Source organism: Acipenser ruthenus, chromosome 42 (assembly GCF_902713425.1).
Source record: "Acipenser ruthenus chromosome 42, fAciRut3.2 maternal haplotype, whole genome shotgun sequence".
NCBI classification, from domain to species: domain Eukaryota; kingdom Metazoa; phylum Chordata; class Actinopteri; order Acipenseriformes; family Acipenseridae; genus Acipenser; species Acipenser ruthenus.
The window spans coordinates 821,644-841,851 of NC_081230.1; positions in this window are offsets into that span (position 1 = coordinate 821,644).

A 20,208-nucleotide genomic window follows, 5' to 3' on the forward strand; every position below is an offset into this window, starting at 1 on the left:
CTCAAGCGGGTCTGAGGGTGGGTCCTCAAGCGGGGCTGCGGCCTCTCCAGAAGCTCCATAATGCGATCTATCTGGGCCTTCATGTCCATAATATCCCGCGCCTGCCGAGACTTTTTCACCTGTCTCACTGTAGGCGACAGGGAGCGGCTGCGGACGGACACAGGAATCTCCAGAGAGGTGCTCTGTGACAGCGTCACAAGGAGAGACTGAGAAGAACCTGCCGCGGGGGACGGAGAACGCCCCCCTACAACTCTCTCCATCCGACTGGCAAGCACTTGGGGCTGAAAAGCTGCACAGAAGGATCCTCCTTGTAAGGCTAAAGAGGCATGCTCAGGGACTAAGCACCGAGCACACAAGGTATGCCTGTCTTCCTGTGGGATGTTAACCCCACAGGCCTCGCAGGCATGAAAACCAGCCCTGCCCGTCATCGCTGGATCTTGGTCCGCAAGCACGAACGCAACACGTGCACCGTGCACCGCGTGCACCGAGCACCATGCGCACCGCGTGCACCGAGCACCATGCGCACTGGATACCGGGAGCACCAAGTGCAGTGCAACACTGAACAAATGTGCACCACGTGTACCGAACACCGCGAGCACTGCTTGCACCGAGCACCGAGCTACCACTTGCACCGAGTACAGCAAGCAGACCTGCACCGCGTACCGTGCAGCGCCGGGCAGCGTGCGCACCGCGTGCACCGAGTACCAAGTGCACCACGCGCACCAAGTACCTGCAGCACCGGCGCACTTGCCTTGTAGCGGTACCACGAGTCAATAAGCACCGTGGTACCTGAGTAGCAGGGGCTGAGTCTTACACACCACGGTATTAGAAAACACTGGGGCAGCTGAGCACGGTGCCTACCCTAACCGCGTGGTCACACACCTGAGCAGCGCGTAGTGTACAACAGGGGGACGGGCAGAAGCCGCGGCGGGCGATTGACTTTTAGCAAGAACAATACAATAATACAAAAATGCAGAAATGCAATAACAATAATACAGCAGTACAAATGGGGGAGAGCACACTGCCTGTCTAATTGAAAAGCCTACACCAGTGGTGAAGGCTGACACAGCCTGTGTATGTCTCAACTCAGCAACGAGCAAGCCTCGGTGAGGAGTATGCGGCTGGTCCGGCTGCAAGCAGCTGCGTTGCGGCTAGTCCTCTGTGCAAGCACGGGGACGCGCAGCTACAATCAAAACAACAAGGCCTGACCAGCGGCCCGCAGGCGGCTGGAGGGCAACTCTACAACGGGAACAAGGCAGGCCCAGCCCCGTGGAGTAACAGCGCTCTCCAAAGAAAGAAAGGGTGAAAAAACACAGCTCTTAACAATAATACTTACCGTTTCCAGTCGACTAAAAGGTGGCAGACAGAGAGAAGCAGCCTGACACGCAGAGTGAGCGGGTGCTGATAGAGGAAACAGAAAAAGGCTATGGATTGAGAGCTACTGATTCCGGGAAAGCAGCAGAGCCAGCTTTCAGCACGAAGTGCAGGGGAACTAGCAGTAACTCAATGCAGCACTTATAAGAAGAAAAAAGGGCTCAATGCAACACAGAGAGGTCTTACCGTACCAATCTTGAGAAGCGAAAAGAGGTCGAGCCTTCCCTGCGTGACGGGTTTATCTCCTCGGTGGGCGGGACCGAGGAGGTCACTGGTGGAAGGGGGCCTATCGGCGGCTTTGATAGAAGGAGCTCAGTGACACCTACCAATAGGCAGGCGTATATCCCATAAATGATGTTTGGTGGACATCTTCGAATTGAAAGGGAACTTAAAATGTCATTATTGCCCTTCCCTACAATAGAGGGTCTCCTGCCTCATCCAACAGCCAGGTAAGGGATCCTCAATCCACATAAGCATAATGACAAACTGTTGTTCTTCATTCTCTGTATAACTCATTCATACTGTATGTCTACCTTTCGTGTTGTGGGATTTGTCCTGTAATACTGAAATAATAAAATACTGTACACGTGGACTGCTAACTGAGACTTGTTGAGTTTACTTATTTTCGGCTTATTGACCTTGTGGAATCTGTACAAACAATCCCAATCTATGATAAATATTTATTTTAAACTAAATATTTAGACTTTTAAACCTTTCCTGAAAGCAGACAAAAAATATTGATCACCTCATTCAATGGGAGTTGGCTTTCTTTCAGTTATTTCTATTGGTTGTTGATGTGTTTAAAAGGCAATCCATTCACAGAAGTATCATTTAACTTACCTTTTATATTCATAGCTGGTTATGTTATAAATATAAGGTAAAATGTTACAGTTTGTGATGTTGTTGCTGCTGCTGCCAAACAGTTTGGATGCTCATTTCCCCAAACCATGCACAACGGATGAAGCCCTCACAACCAAGACCTGCTGCCCAGAATGGGAAGGCTCTCCTTGTGGGGTGCGAGCAGGGCGAGGCGAATGTGTAACATACAACACATCTGAAACTGCTGACTATATAGACTACCGTGAGAATTGGCCCTTTCATTTTTACCATAGCCTCTGCAGGTGCCATGGCAATTTCGATGGGTTTGACTGTGGCCTGTGTAAACATGGATTTAAAGGCCATCATTGTAACATTACTCACATGACTGAAAGAAAAGAGATCCACAGCTTGACAGAAGAGGAGAAAACAAAGTTCTTCAATTACCTAGAGTATTCAAAAACAAGGATTAGTAATAAATATTCCATTCTCACAAGCAATGATACCTCCAAAGAGAGCACATTGAAGTTTATTGATGCCTCTCTGTATGACGTATACATCTGGATGCATTATGTCAGTTCTGTTGACCTATGACCTTCCCAGAACCAGTTATGGATATTTTGCTATTTTAAAAATGACCGCTAAATACTGGACAGCTTCTCCTCCTACAGTTTTCAACCGATCAACTCGATTTTTTCGCTCAGCTTTTCCAATATGTTTGAATTTAGTTGCTGTTACTTTTTGTAGTGATCCGATTTGAAACGTGGGTGCAGTGCCCAGAAGAATGCCAAATTCCAATGTTCTCTGTCTGCCCTCTGGTGGCGAAAGTGCAGTATATAACTGCAGTATATAACTCTATATACAATGCAGATAGAGTCATGTTTACTATAGAACCTGTATAGAAAACCAAGTATGCCATATCGGAAAATGACCTTTACCTTGACTTTTGACCTATCGCGTTTTACAATGCAGACGAAGTTTCTCCAGAAACTTCCATTCTAGTTTATTTATTTATTTGTTATAAACGATGCTTAATTAGTATTCTTTTTTTGCATTCCATGTTGGTGTGTACATTGTTAAGCACATAGTGATGGATTAATCTTTCAAGAGTTCTAAATTGATGCAATAATAATAATAATAATAATAATAATAATAATAATAATAATAATAATAATAATAATACATTTTATTTGGCGGATGCCTTTCAGGACACTCAAGGACATTTTACATTAAAAGTAGACCTACATAAAATCAAGTGCAATACATAAAGTCATAAAATAAAGTGCAACAATCAACAGTGCAATTTAAAATCTAAAAATCAAAAGGACCAGACAAAACAAGACAGAAAAAAAGGAAGAAGGGGTTGGGTAGAGGATACGAACTCGGTTTAGTTTAAGGTTTTAGGTTTAGGGGGTAGGGTTGGGAATAGGATATGGACCCAGTTTAGGGTAAGGGTTTGGATTGGGAGGGCACAAGGGAATACATAGGGAAAGGGCAGCAGTGTGGAGTAGCGGTCAGGGCTCTGGACTCTTGACCGGAGGGTCGTGGGTTCAATCCCCGGTGGGGGACACTGCTGCTGTACCCTTGAGCAAGGTACTTTACCTAGATTGCTCCAGTAAAAACCCAACTGTATAAATGGGGAATTGTATGTAAAAATAATGTATAAAAAAATAATGCAATTGTATATAAAAAATAAAGTGATATCTTGTAAGTCGCCCTGGATAAGGGCGTCTGCTAAGAAATAAATAATAATAAAAAGACAAAGAAAGAGGGGTAGGACAAAGTCAAACATAGACCTAACAGTGCTCTGGAAGAAGCCATCTACTAGTCAGGTCTGTACCCTCCACCCCACTGCTCCCACTGTACTTATTTGCCTCGCCTGTCCTGCTATGACGGTCTCTCACATCCATGTTCTGTCCTCTGCCATCTCTCCACCGCTGTTCCTCCAACCCCTCTAACCTCATTTCTCTGCCTCTCCCCCCCTCCCACACACTCTCTGGTGCACTCTGGAACTGTCACTCTTCTGCTAACAAAGCTGATTTCATCTCTGCCTTTGCCTCCCACCTCTCGCTCGATTTCCTTGCTCTCACTGAAACCTGGCTGTCCCCTGAAAACACTGTTACTCCTGCTGCCCTGTCCTCTCTCTACATCCTGTCCCATACCCCGCGTCTCACTGGACGGGGAGGTGGGACTGATCTTCTCCTATCTCCCTCCTTACTCTTTTCTGTCCCCTCCGACCTCTCCTCAATCTCTATTAATACCATTGAATTTCATGCAGTCCAACTAACCTCTCCCTGTCAACTCCTGCTAATTGTACTCTACTGTCCCCCTGGGCTTCTCGCTCACTTTCTAGATGAACTCAACTATCTACTCTCCTCCCTCACCTCTCTGTCTACCCCAACTGTCCAGTTAGTTGACTTCAATATCCATCTCTCCAACCCCAGCCACTCTGCCAGATTCCTCCCTCTCCTTCACTCCTTCGACTTCTGTCTCTCTCCATCCCCTCCTACCCACAAAGCTGGCCGTCAACTGGACCTCACCTTCTCCAGGGCCTGCTGCCCCTCCACCCTCTCTGTCACCCCCTGGACCTATCTGATCACTATTTCATCTCTTTTTCTTTGTCTCTCCCCTCTCTCCCTGCATCTCCTACCCCCACTGTCACCTCTCGCCGTAACCTCCGCTCTCTCTCCCCCTCTGTCCTTGCCTCCACTGCTCTCTCATACCTCCCTCCTATCGACTCCTTCTCAAAACGCTCTGTAGACTCTGTTACCTCCACCCTCTTCTCCACCCTCTGTCCCCTCACCTCCCAACCTGCTCGATCCTCCCCTCCCCAACCCTGGCTCTCCTCTGCGCTCCACTCTGCAAGAACCACACTGCCATCTGCCAAGAAGAAATGGAAGAGAACCAAACTCCCTGCTGCCCTAGACCTCTACCGCTCTCTCCTCTCCTCCTTCTCCTCTACTCTCTCCTCTGCTAAATGCTCTTATTTCCAATCTACAATCCAAGCCTCCACTAACAACCCATGTAAACTATTCTCTACCTTCTCCTCCTTCGTAAACCCTCCCCCCTCCTCCACCCTCCTATATCTAATCTGATGACTTTGCCTCCTTCTCTTCTAAAATCTCAGATATCCGCAAACTCTTTAACAGCTCTCCCTCCCCCCACCCCCTCCTGCTCCAACCCCTACACCCACTACATACCCTACTAACTCACCCTCCCTCTCCACCTTCTCCCCCCTCTCAGACTCTGACCTCTCCTCCCTGCTCCAGGGTCACAAACCCACCACATGTGCCCTGGACCCCCTCCCCACTCACCTCTTTCAAGCTGCTGCTCCTGCTCTACTTCCCTTCATCTCATCCCTTCTCAACACCTCTCTCCTTTCTGGTCTCTTCGCCTCTACATTCAAACAAGCCTCTATCACTCCCCTCCTCAAAAAACCTACCCTCAACCCCACCTCCCTCCAGAGCTACCGCCCTGTCTCCCTCCTACCCTTCCTCTCCAAAACCCTTGAGTGGGCTGTACACCGCCAGCTCTCTGCTTTCCTGTCCAACCACTATCTGCTCGACCCTCTCCAATCTGGCTTCCGCTCTGCTCACTCCACTGAAACCGCCCTCCTGTCTGTCACTAACTCACTAAAATCTGCCTGAGCTGCCTCTCTCTCCTCTGTCCTAATTCTCCTTGACCTCTCTGCTGCCTTTGACACTGTCGATCACTCTATTCTACTATCATCTCTTTCTGACCTGGGGATCTCTGGCCCTGCTCTGGCCTGGTTCTCCTCCTATCTCTCCAGCCGCACTTGCCAGGTACCCTGGCGTGGAGCAACCTCCACACCTCGCCCTTTCTCAACAGGAGTCCCCCAAGGGTCAGTCTTCGGTCCTCTCCTGTTCTCTCTCTACACCCGCTCCCTGGGCCCCCTCATCGCATCCTATGGTTTCTCATACCATTTCTATGCTGATGATGCTCAGATTTTCCTCTCCTCCCCCCCCTCTGAATCCACCATCTCCTCCCGTATTTCTATCTGTCTGTCTGCTATCTCTTCCTGGATGCACTCGCATCACCTCAAACTCAACCTCTCTAAATCTGACCTCCTGTTCTTCCCCCCCTCTTCCTCCCCCTCCTCTGATCTCTCTATCTCTGTTTCTCTGGAATCTACCACACTCTCTCCCTCCTCCTCAGCTAAGAACCTCGGAGTCACCCTGGACCCCTGCCTCTCTTATTCCCAGCAGATCACCACTCTGGCACACACTTGCCGATTCTTCCTGAGCAACATACGAAGAATCCAACCCTTCCTCACCAACTATACCACCCAGCTCCTGGTCCAGGCCCTGGTACTCTCCGACCTAGACTACTGCAACTCCCTCCTGGCTGGCCTCCCTGCGTCCACCACCCGTCCGCTCCAGCTCATCCAGAACTCCGCTGCTCGCCTGGTGTTCTCTCTGCCTCGCTTCTCCCACGCAACTCCACCACTCCGCTCACTCCACTGGCTCCTGATCACCGCTCGCATCCAGTTCAAGACTCTTGTACTCGCCTACAGATGCCTTGACCAGACTGTACCCACCTACCTCCAGACCCTCATCTCTCCCTACTCCCCCGCTCGTCCTCTCCACTCCTCCTGCTCTAGAAGACTGGCTCTACCTCCTCTACACTCCCCTGCCTCCAGAGCCCGCTCCTTCTCCACCCTTGCCCCACAGTGGTGGAATGACCTTCCTACAGATGTCAGAACAGCCCAGTCCCTGACCACATTCCAGCGCCTCCTTAAGACTCACCTCTTCAGACAGCACCTGTAGAACTCCTCTTTTCCCTGTGGACACTTTATCACCCTTCCTTAATGCGCTTTACTTGCTCTTATCTGCCCCCTATTTTACTGCATTTAATCCTGTACTTTAGAGTACTGTAATCTGTCAAGTGTTATTTAATCTGTAGTATTTTGTATTTTGTAACTATCACTGACACTGTTATCTGCTCCGTTATTGAATCGTATTTTGTCATACCTGTACTTGCTTGAACCAGTCATTGTATTATCTTGCTCTTAATTGTATTATTAATTGTACTGTGATTCTTGAAATGTATTTTAGTTTCGACTGTAAGTCGCCCTGGATAAGAGCATCTGCTAAGAAATAAATGATAATAATAATAATAATAATAATAATAATAATAATAATAATAATAATAATAATAATAATAATAATAATAATACCACAGGGATCATTATTAGGTCCTCTGCTAGTCCTAATCTACATTAATGATTTAGATTCTGGTATAGTAAGCAAACTTGTTAAATTTGCGGACGACACAAAAATAGGAGGAGTGGCGAAGACTGTTGCAGCAGCAAAGGTCATTCAAAATGATGTAGACAGCATTCAGAACTGGGCAGACACATGGCAAATGACATTTAATAGAGAAAAGTGTAAGGTACTGCATGCAGGCAATACAAATGTGCATTATAAATATCATATGGGAGATGCTAAAATTGAAGAAGGAATCTATGAAAAAGACTTAGGAATTTATGTTGACTCAGAAATGTCTTCATCTAGACAATGTGGGGAAGCTATAAAAACGGCCAAGAAGATTCTCGGATATATTGTGAGAAGTGTTGAATTTAAATTAAGGGAAGTAATGTTAAAACTTTACAATGCGTTAGTAAGATCTCACCTAGAATGTTGTGTTCAGTTCTGGTCATCTCGTTACAAAAAGGATATTGCTGCTCTAGAAAGAGTGCAAAGAAGAGCAACCAGAATTATCCCGGGTTTAAAAGGCATGTCATATACAGACAGGCTCAAAGAATTGAATCTATTCAGTCTTGAACAAAGAAGACTACGCGGCGATCTGATTCAAACATTCAAAATCCTAAAAGGTATAGACAATGTCAACCCAGGGGACTTCTTTGACCTGAAAAAAAGAAACAAGGACCAGGGGTCACAAATGGAGATTAGATAAAGGGGCATTCAGAACAGAAAATAGGAGGCACTTTTTTACACAGAGAATTGTGAGGATCTGGAACCAACTCCCCAGTAATGTTGTTGAAGCTGACACCCTGGGATCCTTCAAGAAACTGCTTGATGAGATTCTGGGATCAATAAGCTACTAACAACCAAACGAGCAAGATGGGCTGAATGGCCTCCTCTGGTTTGTAAACTTTCTTATGTTCTTATGTTCTTACGTAGTTTTGATGCAGCCCCATTCTCCACACTTCTGCTCAGACAAACAGTTCATGGTGTATCCAGCCAGCAGGGAGAAGGTGAGGTATAGGCTGCTTAGGAGTCAAGGTTGTTTTGGAGAGTTTCTTGATTTTGCTGCCTCAGCAAAATTTGTTTTTTAGACCATTTATTTGTGTTTTCATGTTATTCTTGGCAGAATGCATCAGTTATATAGTTACTAACAAACTAGAATAAACACACATATAGCCAGTCAGCTTAGAAAATGTTATAGAATAACAGAAACTCAAGGCCATCCTATGTGGGGTACCGAGTGACTACAGATATTAAGTACTGTGTCAGTATGACAGGCAAGCACAGGGTTTTCTCTTTCCCAATGGCTCCTATGGTCTGTTTCACCTGTTGCTTGGCCTCATGGTTTGAAGCTACAGTGGTTCGGTAATATGGTAATACTTAAACTACTGCAGCCATCTATTTTCCAACCAGCTGAGCCAAAAATATTGTTACTGTCCTGACTTTAAAGTAAACATATCAATAATAGCTTGCTGAGCATGTTAAAATAAAAGGTGCTACAATACCCATGGCCATCACTGTAGAGGACGGATTACCACCTTTTGCAATGGAGCAAATCCAAGCACTGTTTTTCACGAAGGGTTTAGGTGAGGCAAACTCTCATGGTAAAACAAAACTAAATCAAGTGATGGGATCCCTGTATGAACATTACGAGTCATGTAATCATAGAATCTTACTTTAGCTAGTTCGACACAAAGCATGTGTAATGGATGTCAGTGGGGTATCACTCTTAGGTGGTTTTATCTACTAAGGGTATTTTTACAATTACTAAACCCATCCCACTATGCATATAATGATTCATAACAGATCTTGTTCTAACAAACCAACCACCATTCCGGGATATTTATAAAGTGTCTGCCTAGTTTCTATTCTGCTATATATAGCAGGTTCAAATATAGCTACATGAAGCTATGTTTCATATAGCTGAAGATTGTTTTAGTAGACATGTGTTTCTCAAAAATTGAAAAAATCTGTTTTTTATTTTATTTTGAAGTACAATGGAAAATACATCAGAAATGGGCAAAAACTAGCATGCTGCTTCTCATTCCTAGAGTCTCTCAGCTATCTGCTATGACACCTGAGCAATGAGCAATATCCTGTCACTCCCAACACAGAGCATTTTAATAAAGGTTTGCTTATTCACCTCTCACCCCTTAAAGTGACTCAGAACAAGATTGCTTTGATGTTTTATTCACACATCACAGGTCATAAATAGGGTGGCGTGTGTGATGACGTCAGGCCAGAAGCAGGAACTGAAACGGATACCGCAGGTAGGGTGCAGTGGCGTTTGTGCCGTCTTTATTTTAAATAATACAAAAATAAAGAAAAGGTTCAAACAAAAACACTGTGCTCACCGAGCAAACAACAATCAAACAAAACAAATCTCGCACACAAAATAAATAAAAATACACGTCAGGCTGGGCAACTGCTGTCACTGTTCCTGTAAATAAAGTGAATTAATTAAAGTTCACTTTCCCGTGTTCACATACTAATACTTTAAATGCACGTGAAGTGATGTGCCATCCTCGTGCCTAAATACAATTATACATTTGAAATCACTCGTGCTGCACACACCCATTTATATCCCGTCTAGCAGCTACAATACACCAACATTAACACATGCAACATACAACATACAACACAAATATGCACACGGGCGGGGCACATTGCCACAGGAATACATCCAGTTTCTCTCCTTTTCATCTTCATTGATGTCTATGATATGTGAATTAAAAATATCAAAGCAATCATTATTATGACATTATCATTAAGACATTGAAGCTGTACATTTGTCATGGAAGACAGCCATGGAAATAGTGGGTTTGCTGTAAACACTTAAAACAGCTTATTATTGAATCAGTTTGCATTTGCTTACATGTAAACAACTCAAGTTACATTGTTTTAATGATTTTCTGTCAATGAACATTCTACCTTATTAAATCACTGCTCTCTCTCACTGCTTATTAAATCACTGCTCTCTCTCTCACTGCTTATTAAATCACTGCTCTCTCTCACTGCTTATTAAATCACTGCTCTCTCACTGCTTATTAAATCACTGCTCTCTCTCACTGCTTATTAAATCACTGCTCTCTCACTCTCACTGCTTATTAAATCACTGCTCTCTCACTGCTTATTAAATCACTGCTCTCTCTCACTGCTTATTAAATCACTGCTCTCTCTCTCACTGCTTATTAAATCACTGCTCTCTCTCACTGCTTATTAAATCACTGCTCTCTCTCACTGCTTATTAAATCACTGCTCTCTCTCTCACTGCTTATTAAATCACTGCTCTCTCTCACTGCTTATTATTTATTTCTTAGCAGACGCCCTTATGCAGGGCAACTTATAAGATATCACATTATTTTTACATACAATTACCCATTTATACAGTTGGGTTTTTACTGGAGCAATCTAGGTAAAGTACCTTGCTCAAGGGTACAGCAGCAGTGTCCCCCACCTGGGATTGAACCCACGACCTTCCAGTCAAGAGTCCAGAGCCCTGACCACTACTCCACACTGCTGCCCATTATTAACCCTTTCTGTGCTAAGGCATTTGTGACTCCAGTTTTACATCAAAATTGCTCTATTTTCTTTTTCAGATAACCCTGATAAACCATATATTGTTTTTGTGGTTTATTTGGTCATGTGACCACAAAATACAGCTATTATTGAAAAGAAAATGCTGCATTTTCATAAAATGTGTTATATCACCATCACATTTAGTCACTATAATGTGAATTTGTGGTGGAAATTGCAGAAACTTGTAAGCTGCTGGATGTGTCTGTGCCTATGTGGAAATGTTTGCATTGGTTTTAGGGGGTTTACATGCTCTGGACAGACACTTTGACCATTCACCTTTGAAAAACGCAGCCTGCTGTCCATTGTACCCACCCTCATTTCAAATGGCCAGTACACCACCAAAAAATGAGGGAAGTATGCAAAAGTATATATTTTTCCAAAACTGCACAAAATAAGGATTTTAGAAATGGGTAACATGATCTTTTATGTCAATGGGGTATTACCCATAATCCTTTGCCAGGCCCAGCTTCTCCGCCCCCTTCAAGTGAGGCCAGCTGTGAAGCCTACTCAGCTGGCTAGGCGCTGTGGCATGGGCGATGCCAAGAGGAGTGCACCTCCTCCATAAAATCGGGGAAGGCGGGGAAGGGCTGAGGCCAAGGAGGCTCTGCCGCTGCTGCCCAGGGGACTTGCAGGTATGCCGCCACCTGTCCCATGAGCGCGGACATTTACCCTGCCAGAGGTGGTGCGTCAGTAACCGAGGAACCCTCGGAGCTAGGGGCCACTACAGGCTGGAACCCAGCCTCTGCCTCGACTTCCATCTCTGCCGTAAAGGCGGACTCCCCCCACGAGGCCGCAATAGAAAGCGCGTCCTCATCAGAGCACAGCGCTCATTCCTCCTGCCCACTCTGTTCCCCCACGGGGGGATCAGGGGGCGGCACAGTGGCCCTCAAGCGGGTCTGAGGGTGGGTCCTCAAGCGGGGCTGCGGCCTCTCCAGAAGCTCCATAATGCGATCTATCTGGGCCTTCATGTCCATAATATCCCGCGCCTGCCGAGACTTTTTCACCTGTCTCACTGTAGGCGACAGGGAGCGGCTGCGGACGGACACAGGAATCTCCAGAGAGGTGCTCTGTGACAGCGTCACAAGGAGAGACTGAGAAGAACCTGCCGCGGGGGACGGAGAACGCCCCCCTACAACTCTCTCCATCCGACTGGCAAGCACTTGGGGCTGAAAAGCTGCACAGAAGGATCCTCCTTGTAAGGCTAAAGAGGCATGCTCAGGGACTAAGCACCGAGCACACAAGGTATGCCTGTCTTCCTGTGGGATGTTAACCCCACAGGCCTCGCAGGCATGAAAACCAGCCCTGCCCGTCATCGCTGGATCTTGGTCCGCAAGCACGAACGCAACACGTGCACCGTGCACCGTGCACCGAGTGCACTGAGTAACGCGCTTACCGCGTGCACCGAGCACCATGCGCACTGGATACCGGGAGCACCAAGTGCAGTGCAACACTGAACAAATGTGCACCACGTATACCGAACACCGCGAGCACTGCTTGCACCGAGCACCGAGCTACCACTTGCACCGAGTACAGCAAGCAGACCTGCACCGCGTACCGTGCAGCGCCGGGCAGCGTGCGCACCGCGTGCACCGAGTACCAAGTGCACCACGCGCACCAAGTACCTGCAGCACCGGCGCACTTGCCTTGTAGCGGTACCACGAGTCAATAAGCACCGTGGTACCTGAGTAGCAGGGGCTGAGTCTTACACACCACGGTATTAGAAAACACTGGGGCAGCTGAGCACGGTGCCTACCCTAACCGCGTGGTCACACACCTGAGCAGCGCGTAGTGTACAACAGGGGGACGGGCAGAAGCCGCGGCGGGCGATTGACTTTTAGCAAGAACAATACAATAATACAAAAATGCAGAAATGCAATAACAATAATACAGCAGTACAAATGGGGGAGAGCACACTGCCTGTCTAATTGAAAAGCCTACACCAGTGGTGAAGGCTGACACAGCCTGTGTATGTCTCAACTCAGCAACGAGCAAGCCTCGGTGAGGAGTATGCGGCTGGTCCGGCTGCAAGCAGCTGCGTTGCGGCTAGTCCTCTGTGCAAGCACGGGGACGCGCAGCTACAATCAAAACAACAAGGCCCGACCAGCGGCCCGCAGGCGGCTGGAGGGCAACTCTACAACGGGAACAAGGCAGGCCCAGCCCCGTGGAGTAACAGCGCTCTCCAAAGAAAGAAAGGGTGAAAAAACACAGCTCTTAACAATAATACTTACCGTTTCCAGTCGACTAAAAGGTGGCAGACAGAGAGAAGCAGCCTGACACGCAGAGTGAGCGGGTGCTGATAGAGGAAACAGAAAAAGGCTATGGATTGAGAGCTACTGATTCCGGGAAAGCAGCAGAGCCAGCTTTCAGCACGAAGTGCAGGGGAACTAGCAGTAACTCAATGCAGCACTTATAAGAAGAAAAAAGGGCTCAATGCAACACAGAGAGGTCTTACCGTACCAATCTTGAGAAGCGAAAAGAGGTCGAGCCTTCCCTGCGTGACGGGTTTATCTCCTCGGTGGGCGGGACCGAGGAGGTCACTGGTGGAAGGGGGCCTATCGGCGGCTTTGATAGAAGGAGCTCAGTGACACCTACCAATAGGCAGGCGTATATCCCATAAATGATGTTTGGTGGACATCTTCGAATTGAAAGGGAACTTAAAATGTCATTATTGCCCTTCCCTACAATAGAGGGTCTCCTGCCTCATCCAACAGCCAGGTAAGGGATCCTCAATCCACATAAGCATAATGACAAACTGTTGTTCTTCATTCTCTGTATAACTCATTCATACTGTATGTCTATCTTTCGTGTTGTGGGATTTGTCCTGTAATACTGAAATAATAAAATACTGTACACGTGGACTGCTAACTGAGACTTGTTGAGTTTACTTATTTTCGACTTATTGACCTTGTGGAATCTGTACAAACAATCCCAATCTATGATAAATATTTATTTTAAACTAAATATTTAGACTTTTAAACCTTTCCTGAAAGCAGACAAAAAATATTGATCACCTCATTCAATGGGAGTTGGCTTTCTTTCAGTTATTTCTATTGGTTGTTGATGTGTTTAAAAGGCAATCCATTCACAGAAGTATCATTTAACTTACCTTTTATATTCATAGCTGGTTATGTTATAAATATAAGGTAAAATGTTACAGTTTGTGATGTTGTTGCTGCTGCTGCCAAACAGTTTGGATGCTCATTTCCCCAAACCATGCACAACGGATGAAGCCCTCACAACCAAGACCTGCTGCCCAGAATGGGAAGGCTCTCCTTGTGGGGTGCGAGCAGGGCGAGGCGAATGTGTAACATACAACACATCTGAAACTGCTGACTATATAGACTACCGTGAGAATTGGCCCTTTCATTTTTACGATAGCCTCTGCAGGTGCCTTGGCAATTTCGATGGGTTTGACTGTGGCCTGTGTAAACATGGATTTAAAGGCCATCATTGTAACATTACTCACATGACTGAAAGAAAAGAGATCCACAGCTTGACAGAAGAGGAGAAAACAAAGTTCTTCAATTACCTAGAGTATTCAAAAACAAGGATTAGTAATAAATATTCCATTCTCACAAGCAATGATACCTCCAAAGAGAGCACATTGAAGTTTATTGATGCCTCTCTGTATGACGTATACATCTGGATGCATTATGTCAGTTCTGTTGACCTATGACCTTCCCAGAACCAGTTATGGATATTTTGCTATTTTAAAAATGACCGCTAAATACTGGACAGCTTCTCCTCCTCCAGTTTTCAACCGATCAACTCGATTTTTTCGCTCAGCTTTTCCAATATGTTTGAATTTAGTTGCTGTTACTTTTTGTAGTGATCCGATTTGAAATGTGGGTGCAGTGCCCAGAATAATGCCAAATGCCAATGTTCTCTGTCTGCCCTCTGGTGGCGAAAGTGCAGTATATAACTGCAGTATATAACTCTATATACAATGCAGATAGAGTCATGTTTACTATAGAACCTGTATAGAAAACCAAGTATGCCATATCGGAAAATGACCTTTACCTTGACTTTTGACCTATCGCGTTTTACAATGCAGACGAAGTTTCTCCAGAAACTTCCATTCTAGTTTATTTATTTATTTGTTATAAACGATGCTTAATTAGTATTCTTTTTTTGCATTCCATGTTGGTGTGTACATTGTTAAGCACATAGTGATGGATTAATCTTTCAAGAGTTCTAAATTGATGCAATAATAATAATAATAATAATAATAATAATAATAATAATAATAATAATAATAATAATACATTTTATTTGGCGGATGCCTTTCAGGACACTCAAGGACATTTTACATTAAAAGTAGACCTACATAAAATCAAGTGCAATACATAAAGTCATAAAATAAAGTGCAACAATCAACAGTGCAATTTAAAATCTAAAAATCAAAAGGACCAGACAAAACAAGACAGAAAAAAAGGAAGAAGGGGTTGGGTAGAGGATACGAACTCGGTTTAGTTTAAGGTTTTAGGTTTAGGGGGTAGGGTTGGGAATAGGATATGGACCCAGTTTAGGGTAAGGGTTTGGATTGGGAGGGCACAAGGGAATACATAGGGAAAGGGCAGCAGTGTGGAGTTGTGGTCAGGGCTCTGGACTCTTGACCGGAGGGTCGTGGGTTCAATCCCCGGTGGGGGACACTGCTGCTGTACCCTTGAGCAAGGTACTTTACCTAGATTGCTCCAGTAAAAACCCAACTGTATAAATGGGGAATTGTATGTAAAAATAATGTATAAAAAAATAATGCAATTGTATATAAAAAATAAAGTGATATCTTGTAACAATTGTAAGTCGCCCTGGATAAGGGCGTCTGCTAAGAAATAAATAATAATAATAAAAAGACAAAGAAAGAGGGGTAGGACAAAGTCAAACATAGACCTAACAGTGCTCTGGAAGAAGCCATCTACTAGTCAGGTCTGTACCCTCCACCCCACTGCTCCCACTGTACTTATTTGCCTCGCCTGTCCTGCTATGACGGTCTCTCACATCCATGTTCTGTCCTCTGCCCTCTCTCCGCCGCTGTTCCTCCAACCCCTCTAACCTCATTTCTCCCCCCCTCCCGCACACTCTCTGGTGCACTCTGGAACTGTCACTCTTCTGCTAACAAAGCTGATTTCATCTCTGCCTTTGCCTCCCACCTCTCGCTCGATTTCCTTGCTCTCACTGAAACCTGGCTGTCCCCTGATAACACTGTAACTCCTGCTGCCCTGTCCTCTCTCTACATCCTGTCCCATACCCCGCGTCTCACTGGACGGGGAGGTGGGACTGGTCTTCTCCTATCTCCCTCCTTACTCTTTTCTGTCCCCTCCGACCTCTCCTCAATCTCTATTAATACCTTTGAATTTCATGCAGTCCAACTAACCTCTCCCTGTCAACTCCTGCTAATTGTACTCTACTGTCCCCCTGGGCTTCTCGCTCACTTTCTAGATGAACTCAACTATCTACTCTCCTCCCTCACCTCTCTGTCTACCCCAAATGTCCAGTTAGTTGACTTCAATATCCATCTCTCCAACCCCAGCCACTCTGCCAGATTCCTCCCTCTCCTTCACTCCTTCGACTTCTGTCTCTCTCCATCCCCTCCTACCCACAAAGCTGGCCGTCAACTGGACCTCACCTTCTCCAGGGCCTGCTGCCCCTCCACCCTCTCTGTCACCCCCCTGGACCTCTCTGATCACTATTTCATCTCTTTTTCTTTGTCTCTCCCCTCTCTCCCTGCATCTCCTACCCCCACTGTCACCTCTCGCCGTAACCTCCGCTCTCTCTCCCCCTCTGTCCTTGCCTCCACTGCTCTCTCATACCTCCCTCCTATCGACTCCTTCTCAAAACGCTCTGTAGACTCTGTTACCTCCACCCTCTTCTCCTCCCTCACCTCCTCCCTTGACTCCCTCTGTCCCCTCACCTCCCAACCTGCTCGATCCTCCCCTCCCCAACCCTGGCTCTCCTCTGCGCTCCACTCTACAAGAACCACACTGCCATCTGCCAAGAAGAAATGGAAGAGAACCAAACTCCCTGCTGCCCTAGACCTTTACCGCTCTCTCCTCTCCTCCTTCTCCTCTACTCTCTCCTCTGCTAAATGCTCTTATTTCCAATCTACAATCCAAGCCTCCACTAACAACCCATGTAAACTATTCTCTACCTTCTCCTCCTTCGTAAACCCTCCCCCCTCCTCCACCCTCCTATATCTAATCTGATGACTTTGCCTCTTCTCTTCTAAAATCTCAGATATCCGCAAACTCTTTAACAGCTCTCCCTCCCCCCACCCCCTCCTGCTCCAACCCCTTCACCCACTACATACCCTACTAACTCACCCTCCCTCTCCACCTTCTCCCCCCTCTCAGACTCTGACCTCTCCTCCCTGCTCCAGGGTCACAAACCCACCACATGTGCCCTGGACCCCCTCCCCACTCACCTCTTTCAAGCTGCTGCTCCTGCTCTACTTCCCTTCATCTCCTCCCTTCTCAACACCTCTCTCCTTTCTGGTCTCTTCGCCTCTACCTTCAAACAAGCCTCTATCACTCCCCTCCTCAAAAAACCTACCCTCAACCCCACCTCCCTCCAGAGCTACCGCCCTGTCTCCCTCCTACCCTTCCTCTCCAAAACCCTTGAGCGGGCTGTACACCGCCAGCTCTCTGCTTTCCTGTCCAACCACTATCTGCTCGACCCTCTCCAATCTGGCATCCACTCTGCTCACTCCACTGAAACCGCCCTCCTGTCTGTCACTAACTCACTAAAATCTGCCTGAGCTGCCTCTCTCTCCTCGGTCCTAATTCTCCTTGACCTCTCTGCTGCCTTTGACACTGTCGATCACTCTATTCTACTATCATCTCTTTCTGACCTGGGGATCTCTGGCCTGGTTCTACTCCTATCTCTCCAGCCGCACTTGCCAGGTAACCTGGCGTGGAGCAACCTCCACACCTCGCCCTTTCTCAACAGGAGTCCCCCAAGGGTCAGTCTTCGGTCCTCTCCTGTTCTCTCTCTACACCCGCTCCCTGGGCCCACTCATCGCATCCTATGGTTTCTCATACCATTTGTATGCTGATGATGCTCAGATTTTCCTCTCCTTCCCCCCCCCTCTGACTCCACCATCTCCTCCCGTATCTCTACCTGTCTGTCTGCTATCTTTTCCTGGCTGCACTCGCATCACCTCAAACTCAACCTCTCTAAATCTGACCTCCTGTTCTTCCCCCCCTCTTCCTCCCCCTCCTCTGATCTCTCTATCTCTGTTCCTCTGGAATCTACCACACTCTCTCCCTCCTCCTCAGCTAAGAACCTCGGAGTCACCCTGGACCCCTGCCTCTCTTATTCCCAGCAGATCACCACTCTGGCACACACTTGCCGATTCTTCCTTAGCAACATACGAAGAATCCAACCCTTCCTCACCAACTATACCACCCAGCTCCTGGTCCAGGCCCTGGTACTCTCCCACCTAGACTACTGCAACTCCCTCCTGGCTGGCCTCCCTGCGTCCACCACCCGTCCGCTCCAGCTCATCCAGACCTCCGCTGCTCGCCTGGTGTTCTCTCTGCCTCGCTTCTCCCACACAACTCCACTACTCCGCTCACTCCACTGGCTCCCGATCACCGCTCGCATCCAGTTCAAGACTCTTGTACTCGCCTACAGATGCCTTGACCAGACTGTACCCACCTACCTCCAGACCCTCATCTCTCCCTACACCCCCACTCGACCTCTCCGCTCCGCCTGCACTAGAAGACTAGCTCTACCTCCGCTATGCTCCCCTGCCTCCAGAGCCCGCTCCTTCTCCACCCTCACCCCGCAGTGGTGGAATGACCTTCCTACAGATGTCAGAACAGCCCAGTCTCTGACCACATTCCGGCGCCTCCTTAAGACTCACCTCTTCAGACAGCACCTGTAGAACTCCTCTTTTCCCTGTGGACACTTTATCACCCTTCCTTAATGCGCTTTACTTGCTCTTATCTGCCCCCTATTTTACTGCATTTAATCGTGTACTTTAGAGTACTGTAATCTGTCAAGTGTTATTTAATCTGTAGTATTTTGTATTTTGTAACTATCACTGACACTGTTATCTGCTCCGTTATTGAATCGTATTTTGTCATACCTGTACTTGCTTGAACCAGTCATTGTATTATCTTGCTCTTATTGTATTATTACTTGTACTGTGATTCTTGAAATGTATTTTGCTTTCGACTGTAAGTCGCCCTGGATAAGAGCATCTGCTAAGAAATAAATAATAATAATAATAATAATAATAATAATAATAATAATAATAATAATACCACAGGGATCAGTATTAGGTCCTCTGCTAGTCCTAATCTACATTAATGATTTAGATTCTGGTATAGTTAGCAAACTTGTTAAATTTGCGGACGACACAAAAATAGGAGGACTGGCAAACACTGTTGAAGCAGCAAAGGTCATTCAAAATGATCTAGACAGCATTCAGAACTGGGCAGACACATGGCAAATGAAATTTAATAGAGGAAAGTGGAAGGTGCTGCATGCAGGCAATAAAAATGTGCATTATAAATATCATATGGGAGATGCTAAAATTGAAGAAGGAATCTATGAAAAAGACTTAGGAATTTATGTTGACTCAGAAATGTCTTCAGCTAGACAATGTGGGGAAGCTATAAAAAAGGCCAACAAGATTCTCGGATATATTGTGAGAAGTGTTGAATTTAAATCAAGGGAAGTAATGTTAAAACTTTACAATGCATTAGTAAGACCTCACCTAGAATGTTGTGTTCAGTTCTGGTCATCTCGTTACAAAAAGGATATTGCTGATCTAGAAAAAGTGCAAAGAAGAGCAACCAGAATTATTCCGGGTTTAAAAGGCATGTCGTATGCAGACAGGCTAAAATAATTGAATCTATTCAGTCTTGAACAAAGAAGACTACGCGGCGATCTGATTCAAACATTCAAAATCCTAAAAGGTATAGACAATGTCAACCCAGGGGACTTCTTTGACCTGAAAAAAAGAAACAAGGACCAGGGGTCACAAATGGAGATTAGATAAAGGGGCATTCAGAACAGAAAATAGGAGGCACTTTTTTACACAGAGAATTGTGAGGATCTGGAACCAACTCCCCAGTAATGTTGTTGAAGCTGACATCCTGGGATCCTTCAAGAAGCTGCTTGATGAGATTCTGGGATCAATAAGCTACTAACAACCAAACGAGCAAGATGGGCTGAATGGCCTCCTCTGGTTTGTAAACTTTCT